Source organism: Theobroma cacao, chromosome 5 (genome assembly GCF_053813885.1).
Source record: "Theobroma cacao isolate CCN51 chromosome 5, ASM5381388v1, whole genome shotgun sequence".
Lineage (NCBI taxonomy): Eukaryota > Viridiplantae > Streptophyta > Magnoliopsida > Malvales > Malvaceae > Theobroma > Theobroma cacao.
In genome coordinates, this window is record NC_142643.1 from 23,565,939 (window position 1) to 23,577,823 (window position 11,885).

Consider the following 11,885-nt stretch of genomic DNA (forward strand, 5'->3'; position numbering starts at 1 on the left):
AAAAATGGGTATGGAAGAGGAATTGTTGTTGGAATAATTTGATTTTAGACTATGTTAGTGTTTAGAGATAGTTAAGCATGGTTATGAACAAAAACACTAAAGAAATATTTAATTTCTCTAGGGTTCCTTGTTGGCTGAACCATGAGGGCTGAATATCAATGGGGGATTGTTTTTATTTCAAGGAAAATGGCATGGAAAATGATGAAGTAAGGTGAAACGGTTATGTAGAAAAAATTCGATGCTAGTACACCAAATGACCAAATTTTTTTTCTATAAGGAATTGTGAGGGTTCTAATGCTGAATTTGGCTTTATTTAAATGTATGTGGTAAATTAAGGTATTAGAGGAGAAATGAATTAATTTAGAGGTGATTTGGACACAATCGTCGATTAATCGGGTGATCGGTCGAATTTAATCGATACCGTGATTAAGCGGTAATCGGGTATATTTGTGCATTTACATATCAAGCATTAGTAGTTTAAATTAATTTATATCAATTTAGGGACAATATAGTAAATTCCTCGACTTGGTTATTTGTCAAGGTGGTGAGACGTCCGGAAAAGGCAAAGGAATTACGCCTGAGGACTATTAGTCAGAGTTCACCCGGAATCCGAATTTTCGACACCTGTGAGTGGACTGCCTATCAAAATTGTTTTGGGAATATGACTGTTTTGAACAAAGTGTTTGAATGATTTTATGCAATTTTTCATGAAAATGAATGCCTTGGGAACAAGCTTTTGAGAAAAGGTTTATGTTATGAAATGTGGTTATTATGGATTTCTATGTGGCTGCATTATGTTGATATACATATGTGCTTGAATATAATGTTGTGTAATTATGTTGACTCGGCTATGTGCGAGTAGGGAGTGTGCATAAGCCGAGGATGACCCGGTTATGTGCGAGTAGGGAGTGCGCATAATCCGGTGATGACCCAGCCATGTGCGAGTAGGGAGTGCGCATGAGCTGGTGATGATGATGATGGGTTGGTGAGATGATGATGATGGGTATATACGTATATATATATACATATGTAAATGTGTGTGATATAGCAAATTGATGGACAATGATTTATGGTTGTAATGTACGTAAAATTTGACACATTATACTTTGAGAATTTTCATGAATGTTAGGTTGATTTTATTAGTTTAGTAGGATGGCTTTTGTTGAGTGAGGAAAAATGTTTATCTTGTTGCCTTGTTTTCACTGCATCGAAATTCATGCTCGCTGTAGCGAAAAAAAAAACTCTGGGGTTTGGAGGGGTTTTAAATAGGAATGAACTAAATTGCATTGTTTGAAACAAGTGCATCATGATTTTAAATTTTTCCTAATTGTTGCTTGTTCCCTTCCTTGTTCACTCACTGGGTTTATACTCACCATTTTCAAATTCATGTTTTCAGATCACGAGGTAGCCGATAATTAGGACGAGGTGTCCTTGTAGATCTGTGTACATCTTCTGGTAGGTGTCTCGGCATTCGGTAGCTGTATATCCATCCGAGTCACTCCGCTGGAGGTCGAGTATTATTTTGTTATGTATAGATGAACTTAAATGTAAATTTTAAAAGAGTAATGCCAGTACGAGTTGGCAATGTGTATCACTATTTTGACTCAAAGTCATGAAATACGACTTAGTGATAATAAATAGAATCATAAGTAAAATAAATAATAGGCTTGCTTGGGTTTAGTGGATTACGTCCATTGGACCCATGCGCCGGTCATGACCCGGAATTTGGGTCGTGACAAATCCCTTATTAATATATTTAGTCAAAAAGTTACCTTCCACCATATAACAAGATAACCAGGTTGCTATTTTAATTGGAGGCTTGTTGAGTCACTCAAGGCCAAACTTTTACACGAGTACGTTTGAGTTATTGGTGGGTCTTACTCAACTAGTACCATGTTATTCGGATGTGTCACACATGATCGCATGATATTAGAGGCATAGTTAGGCAAAAATATATATGATATATTTAGACAGAAAGTTATCACCTAACTGTTATAGGAGTTGTATAAGATCTAATTGATAAGCTAAGTTATCTACCTAATTAGTTTCATTATGGCTTGTTGAGTCACTCAAGGTCATGGTGGGATGAAAAGGGTCCTAGCTCAATAAAAAGTTAAAAGGTTAAATATCTAGAAATAGTAGAGGAGGGCTATTATTTTGATAAAATATTGAGAATAATCATATAAGATTCTAAAACCTTGTGTTTATGATTATATAATTGCGTTAATGACTAATAATCATATAAGTTGATTTATATAAGATATAAATCTATCATGGCAAATAGTTTGTCACTTAAAAGCATACTTGATGCAAACAAGTTGACAGGCCCAAATTTCATTAACTGGTTTCGCAATATCAAGATTGTCTTGAAACAAGAAAAACAAGGCTTATGTCTTAGATGGTCCTATTCCCGAGGTACCTAGCGATGATGCTACAAATGAGGAAAATGAGGCCTATAGAGTTTATATGGATGATCTCGATCAAGCCACATGTGTGATGTTGGCTAGTATGGCTCCAGATCTTCAAAAACAACATGAAGCTATGAATGCTCAAGATATTATCCTAAACCTTAAAGAAATGTTCGATAAGGAAAGTCGCATAGAGAGATTTGACATTGCAAGGGAATTATTCTGATGTAAGATGTTTGAGGGAAGCCCAGTAAGCCCTCATGTGCTTAAGATGATAGGATATATCACTCGACTTGAGCAGTTAGGTTGGGTTATGGATCATGATTTGAGCATAGACCTTATACTTTCTTCGCTACCAAAGAGTTATTCACAATTTGTGTTGAACTTCAACATGAATAAGATTGAGTAACCCTTTCAGGCTTATTGAATACACTCACACAACCTGAGACAACCATTGTGAAAAAGAAGTGTTCAGCTCATCTTGTCTCTTTTAAGAAAAATAAAAATAACAAAAGAAAATTTTCTAAGAAAGACAAGGATGAAAAGGCATCAACTTCAAAAAGTATAAAGCTTACTAGAAGAATGAAGAAGGATAATGACAATGACAAATGTCATTTATGTGGCAAACTAGGGCATTGGAGGCACAATTGCAAGGATTATCTTGAATCCATCAAAGGGAAGAAACAAAAGGAAGCTTCCACATCAGGTATGAATCATATGATGATTTATTTTTCACTACTTGGTATATGATACCTTACTCTTTATTAATGGTTTTAATATGTATGACATATTGAAGGAATGACAAGGAGTAGTGAAGAATAGGATCATGAAAGGGACAACCTTAGTTGATGGTGATCAAGCTTGTCATCCTAGATTAGATTATGGAACAATAAATAATTTTAGAACATTGAATGTTTTCATGGCATGATTGTCAACATGAGAGGTTTTTGGTTTTGGACCTATGGCTAAATATTTATTTTATGTTTAGGAAACATAGATTTATATTTTGCTAGCATGAGATGCTTAGCTTATATATATATATATATATTTATATTTTTACATTACATCTCATTTTATTTTGGAATTGTTCTAAATTATTTATCCTTAAAGTATAACCTTGCATATATGATAATCAATACTAAGTCATATTGATAAGATTATTGTGATATTATTTTTCTTTTGATTATGAATCAAAAAGGAAGTTAATGAGTTGACTTGGATAAAATTAAGTCATAACTCAATGAATTCATAATAGAATTATGAACATATTTAGTCAAGGAGTATTCTTAATGAAATCTTGGATCTAAATTAAGATTGCTTAGAAGTAAATAGCAATTGATTATCATATGGAATTCATAGGAGATGAATTACAAAGCATTCCAAACCCAATTAATCGCATGAACTAACCTTTGAAAGGATTTCATCCCATAACCAATGATGAATGTCTAATGTCGTGTAAGTATAATAAAAGTTATGGATATAACACCCCAAAGGAAAGTAAATAAGTTTATTTAGCAAGATTTCTATACATGATAGAAATAGTGGGAGCTAATGACATTTTAAAAGTGAAAGGTTATGAAATTATGAAATCTAATAGATAAGATCTACGCACAAAAATTGATTTAATGGGATGCATAAAGATGCATAATTCATGAGATGAATCCATTAAATACAAACCATTAGTAGGATTCATATTGATGCACTACTTATGTAAGATGAGTTTACTAAATAATCAAACATGAATGATTGGATAATAACCTTTATTCAATGTAATAAATTCAAAATAGTTGAATACATTGAATAAGATAAACATATTTTGTGTGCATCATAAGGTTAGTGGGAGTAAGATAAGTTACTCATTAAAAGTGTATAAGATACATTTACTAGTCCAAGAAAAACAAAATGGGACTAAAGAGTTAGAGCCCAAAAAAGGATTCAACAAAAGAATTTAGGATTACATGTTAAAGGAGTTTAACATAGAGAGGATCCTAAAAGTTAAAAGTGATATAAAGTCATGATTGAGTAGTTATATTGGACCGGTTCCAAAACAAGAGATAACTGCATAATTATATATATTGTGAGACCCCAACCTCTATAGGCTTGTAACTAAGCGTAGATGTAATAATACGAGCCAAGGGTAATTTCATCATTTTCTCTAATAAGCTTCCAAAAGAAAGTATATTTTAAGGTTAATATGGGTATAAGACTGCATAAATGATGTGTGCTAGTGAAAACATGAAGAAAACTAGAAGTTTCAAAAAATTTCATAATAGGGGCAAAATGGTCATTTTTCACCTCAAGTTAAAATTTTAAGTTTTTATGAACCCGAACATGTCTAGACCATTATGGACCTTGTTCTAGTGTTAAAAGAGCAAAAAGATTGCATAAAAGATTAAAGGAGAACGAGTAAATTGGTGGAGGGGCATTTTCATAATTTTAAGAGAAAGGATAAGATTGGCTATAAATATCTTGAAATTTCTAGCACCTTCTTGAATTTCCAGCAGCTGGTCTTCTTCTTCCCTTCTCTTCTCTCACGTTTCTTCAATTTCTCCATGGGAGTTTTCTTCAAGCTTCCATAACTTTCTCTTTCTAACTCCAATTTTCATGCTTTTGGTGTACTTTTCCATAAACCCTTATGCTTTTTCATCCTCTCACTTTAAAACCCTTCAAAAATCTGGTTTTCATACTTTCTCTCACTAGTTGGATGTTTTAGAGAGAGAAAGATAGAATTACACCATTTATTTGGAAGCTATTGGGAAAGAAATTGACTACAAAGGAGCCCTAAGGTAAGTGATGAATTAAGCTTTGTTTTTAGTTGCAGAAAATGGCTAGTAATTGGGATTTATGAGCTGTTTATTGTTGAGTATGTTCATTACTTTTAGTGATAAAGATAGTGAACATAGATGGCCATTTAATGTGGCAATTGAAAGCTATCTAAGAGATAGCTTTTAGGGTTCATAGTGTGTAAATTGACCTATTGATTATGCTAATGTGATTCTAGGTTCTAAGGAAGCCCTATCATCTCATTTGGACAATTAGAGGAATTGGAGTCATCTAAAGGCTCTACAATCAATTGGTGAGTGGACTGCCTTCAAAACTTGCTTTGGGAAATATAATGTATTTGCCACCCATTTGATGAATTATCAAGTTTTTTTATAAAAACAAGTGCCTTGGGAACAAGCTTTTGCAAAATGGTTTTATGTGGCGATATGTGATTGCTATGGATTCATGCACTATTGTAGTATGATGATATATAAATGTGTGTGTTGTGTATGATGAATGATATTGTGTATAATGACTGTAATCGTGTGTGTGCACGATGTGGGGGGATGCACATGCCGGTGATGATGGTGGCGTGAAAGGTGGATGATGATAGTGCTTTTGTGCATGATGTGGGGAAATGTACATGATGGCACTGATTGTGCACGATGTGGGGGGATGCACACGATGGTGCGGGCTATGTGCAAGATGTGGGGGGATATACATGAGCCGGGTGTGATTATGATGATGTTGATGTTTATCTATGTAATTATGCATTTTTAGACTTATGAATGTGATATATGATTGACATATATGAGAAATTTGATACATTGCACTTTGGGAATTTTATGTGCTATATGTTGGTTTTGTTGGTTTAGCAAGATGGCCTTTTTGTTGAGTGAGGGGAAACTTTTCTCTTTTTGCTCTATATTTCGCTGCAGCGAAATTCATTCTCGCTGCAGCGAGAAACTCTCGAGTTTGAGAACCTTCACCAAAACTGGTTCTCGCTGCAGCGAGAATGTATTTCGCTGCAGCGAGATAGTCACTATAGCTTCTCGCTGCAGCGAAAAACTCTCTATTTTATCAGCTGAATTTCGCTGCAGCAAGAAAGAATCTCATTCCAGCGAGAAACCTTCTATTTTTGTGTTGCAATTTCGCTGCAGCGAGATTCGTTCTCGCTGTAGTGAAAAACCTTCTGTTTTGGTCTCCTATCTTGTCCAATTGCTGCCCTATCTTTCACTTCTTTGCTACCATATCGGAGCATGGACTTCCAACATTAAGGATTAGATGAGTTAAGTTTAAAATGGGGAGGTTTAGTGAGAAACCCTCGGCCAGTTGAGAAAGCCTCGTTTGCCTAATAACTAAATCCCAACGTCGTTGCAGCAGAAAGATTTGTTGTCATATTTGACTTGCTTGTGTAATATTGAAGTTTTCATTCTTCAAATGGTTCGTTATGTATGGGTCCTTGATTTTCAAATGATTAATCATTTAAGGGCTTGATGAGGGGTTTTTAATAAGAATATAAACAAATTGCATTGTTTTTAAAAAGAATGCATCATGATTTCATTAAAGATTCGTTATGGTATGCTTGTGCCCTTTCTTGTTCACTCACTGGGTTTATACTTACTGTTTTCAACTTCATGTTTTCAGATCACGAGGCAGCAGCTAACTAGGACGAGGTGTCCTTGTAGACTTATATCCATCTTTTGGTAGGTGTCTCGGCATTCAGTAGTTGTACATTCATCCGAGTCCCTCCACTGGAAATCGAGTCTTCTTTTTTAGATGTATAGACAAACTTGATATAAATTATTAAGATACATGTTGTAGGCAATGTACATTTAATTGATATGCCAATATGAGTTGGCGAATGTTTAATTTTATTATGATTCTAAGTTATGAAATAGGACTTAGTAGTTATGATGGAATGATGAGTACTTTAGATTAATAGGCTTGCTTGGGCTTAGTGGATTACATCCATTGGGCCCATGCGCCGGTCATGGCCCGGAATTTGGGTCGTGACATATATAATCGGATACAAATCTTTTGTTTAGTCTACAAAAGAGGAGATATTTGGATTATTGGTTTAATGAATCAATAAATGATTCTAAGTTATTAAAGTAACAACAAGAGCCATAATAATGGAATCAAGTTCTCGTTGGGATCTAAATTAGTATTTCGACTATGACAATGGAGATTGTGAAACACATAAATTAACATATTGGATATGTTAGTAATTGACTCAAGTGTAAGTCGGATATTGTTGGTCTATGCCCTTGAGCCAATAGATTGGTCAAGAAATATATATATATATATTGTCATTTAATGCATATTGAATCGCATAATTATATGTGATAGAGGTTTTCCTTCATGTTAGTGCAATAATAATGATTTATTAGGTACTAATTAGATGAAGCCCATAGAACATAAAGGCTTTGCAAGAGAATTGTAAAGTTGTTATAATTATGAGATAACTATGCATCAAAGTCATGTTCCTAAAATTGTTCCTAGTCATTGTACTGTCAAGACAGGGCATTGACAATGCTCAAAGACTAGTACATGTTAAGCCTCTTTACTTGGAAACTAAGCAATCGATCTCCTAGATTGAAGTATATGGGATACTTGAGGATAATGTGTAGGTGCTTGTTAAAGAACAAGTTTACTGAACATGACCTGCTATGAGAACTCCATTTGGTATTTCACTTAGTGTCTATGGAAAATGTTCTCATGTGATAGTCATGAAATTAGTCCTTGGACTTGAGACACTAGATTGTCACAGCCCAAATCCCGAGCCATGACTGACGCATGGGCCCAATAAGCATAGGCCACTAAGCCCAAGAAAGCCTTTTTTTTTATGCAATCTCGATCATCATTCCAAACCATCATTTCTAAACCACATTTTGTAATTTTCTACTAAAAATATTTCAATAACATTTTATAGTGACTCAATACTCACCGTTTTATTATGTCAAAATAATGTCACCGTTTGCCAACTCATAGTGGCATCAGTAATCAAATATACATATTTGACTTATAACATGGATCCTAGCATATTACATTACATATATGTGTTCACAAGTAACAGACTCTTGACCGTCAACAGAGTGACCGTGGGTGAAGGTATTGCTACTGAGATGCCATAGTACCTACCAAGAAGACGAGCATACATGGACACTCAATCTAGGTCCCAACTGCCTCCAAATATGAAAACATGAAGTTTAAAAACATGAGTATAAAACTTAGTGAGTGAACATAAGAAGGGAACAGGCAATCGATAAGGAGAACTTGGGAATCATGATGCACTTGTTTCAAAAACAATGTAATTGATTTAATTTCTTACTAAAAAACCCCTCATTTCAAAGTTTGATTAATAACCTCATAATGTTGAAAAAACTCATGATCAATCCATGAAGTTAAATGGGTGAAAAATATGTCAAAATCAAGCAAGGTAGCAAGCATGACAACAAGTTTCTCGTTGCAGAGAGAAACATTCACGGTTTGCATATGTTTTGGTTTTTCAATCATATCTCCCACTATAGAGTCCAATTGACAAGATTTTTGAACCATTAGAAAGCTAAGAGACTGGGCTACAACTTTTATGTTTACTACTTTACCTAGTTCTGACGAAAAAATGGTCAAAATCATTGTCAAAGTGAAAGCACTGCACTAGGATTTTGGAACCACCCGACAGTTTCTCGCTTGAACGAGAATCCATTTTCGCTGCAGAAAGAATTCTATTTGCTATAGCAAAAAAAAAAAGGCTCGTTTGTACCCCCACCACCCGAGAGTTTCTCGTTGCAGCGAGAATGCATTCTCGGTGTAGCAAGATTCAGGGCAGATGACAATTAAGGGATTTTCACATGCCACAAAATCCATTCCTACCATATTGCACATCAAAGTGAACACATTGACAATAATCAAGTTTCTCATTACTCATTTCAATCACATATTATAATCATAAACTTTCTATCACATATACATATATAAACATATATAAACATGTACATCACCCACTTCATTCATCGTCATGTGCACTCCATACTCGCATATTCTATCATCATCATGTGTGCACTCCCTACTCACACACTTCAACATCATCACACAACATTATTCATCAACGCACAACATATATTCATATATATACATACCAACATAATATAGGAGCACATGGATTCATCTTTTTACACATTTCACATTTTCACAACATCAAAACATTTTATCAAGGGCTTGTTCCCATGCATAATTTAATGAAAAGTCAAGTAAAATCATTGAAATGCTTCATCCCAGCACATATGTATTTCCCAAAAACACTTTGATGCAAGTTCACTCACTGATATTTGTTGAATCTTTAATTGACTCTAACTTCGATTATTGCTTTAAACGAACATGTGAGGCCTCGTTGGAACCTATCACACACAATATAACCATAAAAAATATAACAGCCCACAATTCTAATTATTAGCCATCTCTAACCACCTAAAATCAACCCTAACTCATCTCTCACCTTGGTGGACTTATAGTTGAACTTCTTTTTAAGAGTTTTCAAGCTACTATGGCAAGTCTCTCTTTCTCCCTCTAAAACTTCCAACTAGTTAGAGAAAGTGCTGAACAAAGACTTTTTAGGGTTTTAAGGTGAGAAAGTGAAAGAACACAAAAGGTTCTATGAAAAAGTGTTCAAAAGCATGAAAATTAAAGCTAGAGAGAGAGAGAGAGAGAGAGAGTTATGGAAGCTTTAAGAGAGGCTTCCATGGACGATGAAGAAACGTGAGATGGGAGGAAGAAGAACAAGAAGTTGGTGGAAAAATGAGGAAGTTGCCGGAGAAATGAGATATTTATAGCCTAAGCTTATCCAAACTTCACTTAAATTATGAAAATGCCCTTAACAAGTTGGCTTTGTCTTCTTCCAATCCTTTGTGCAATCTTTTTACTCTTTTGAAACTGAGACAAAGTCCATAATAGTCTAGAAATACTCAGGTTCATGAAAACTTAAAAAATTTTGACTTGAGATGAAAAATGACCATTTTATCCATACCTTGGAAATCATCATTATTTCTATTTTCTTCGTCATTTTATCCTTATTTTCATCATTCATTTATGTCTTAGGCCTATTTAGGCCTTCATAACATTAGAAAACCCACTTCTACGAGCTCGCCAGGAAAATGACCAAACTACCTCTGCTCCACATCATAGGGTCTACCTCCACTACATGTCTGTAAAGGTCGAGGTCTCACATTCTCCCCCTCTAAAAGAAATTTGATCCCCGAATTTGAATTGAACTATAAGATAGTGCATCTATATGCATTGAAGAGGCATGGATACTTGTCCGCAACTCCTCTTCAGCCTTCCCCATTACCTCATCACTAGTGTGGCTTCGCCATAATACTTTCACTGAGGGTACATCCTTTGAGCGGAGCTTTTGACTTGTCTATCAAGAATAGCAATTGGTTGCTCCTCATATGTTGAATCATTATTAACAAAGTTAAGTTTCATCTTCTGAATCAATTCCTCTAATTACTCGCATTAGGGTACCATCATCATTTATTCTCCATCTGTGGCACTAGTGCTTCGTGGAAGTTTAATTTAACTATGATATAACACTTTGTTAATCCTTGCATCTTGATCATATTAATCCATTTGTATGGCTCAACCACGATGTAAATTCCAATTCCTTAAGATCCTTTCTTTCTCTATTGCACTTGAATTCTCCTTTACTCACATAGCTCAACTTCTAATGGTAACTCTCATCATCACGTCATCTATACAACTCAGTAAGCATGTCAAATTCAAAACTCAAATCACCATAAATAATTCTTCACTTTAATTAATCACATAATCATCTCCATATATATATATATATATGTATGTATATACACATTTAAGAATCATCATCCATCAATATATGTAGGAACCCTCGTCAATTACTTTGAAGTAATTGACTCTATTCCTTCTAATCCATAACCAAGGTTCAATATCACATTCTCATAGCTCATGTTTCCCTTTTTACTTTTCCATTTCATTCCCATAGGTCAAGCATAACCCATGAATATTAAGATATAATCAACTCTAGATTACCCCTTCGAATGTTTAAATCACCATTTACTTCACATCCTACCATAAATTGGTTCTTATGTAATCCACACATATTCTCATTGTGCATATGCATAACTTCATATAATTTACATACTTATACTCTTTTCTTATCATTTTCAATCCTATGTATAAGCTCTATCATACCATGCATCCTTGCATAACATTGTCATAAACATGTCACAATCACCAATTATCATTTTTATCAAATTACCATCCAAATCCGTGTATGCTTTACTATTTTGTTGATCTTTTCAAAATTTATCTTTACTTGATCATCGCATTTATACAATACCACAATTCTTAAAAGTCATCTTCACTTCTTAATTGTCTTTCATACTTGCAACATATATGTTATATTCTTACGTCATCTCGATATTGCTTGGTCCAAATTCATATTCTTGTATCCTGACTCTAAATCATGGTTTATCACCAAAATCTTTACTCGTACATGCTTACTTGAAATACCAAATCATCATCTCTTTCCCAAGTAGATCTCTACGAATCCCGTTGTGTACTATTATTTCCTCACCAAGGGTAATATCAATTAACTAGAGCATATCGCCATTATTCACTAAGCATTTAAAGCATAGTTCAATCCTTGCTTACCCTTATCAGGTACTCTACTTTGAT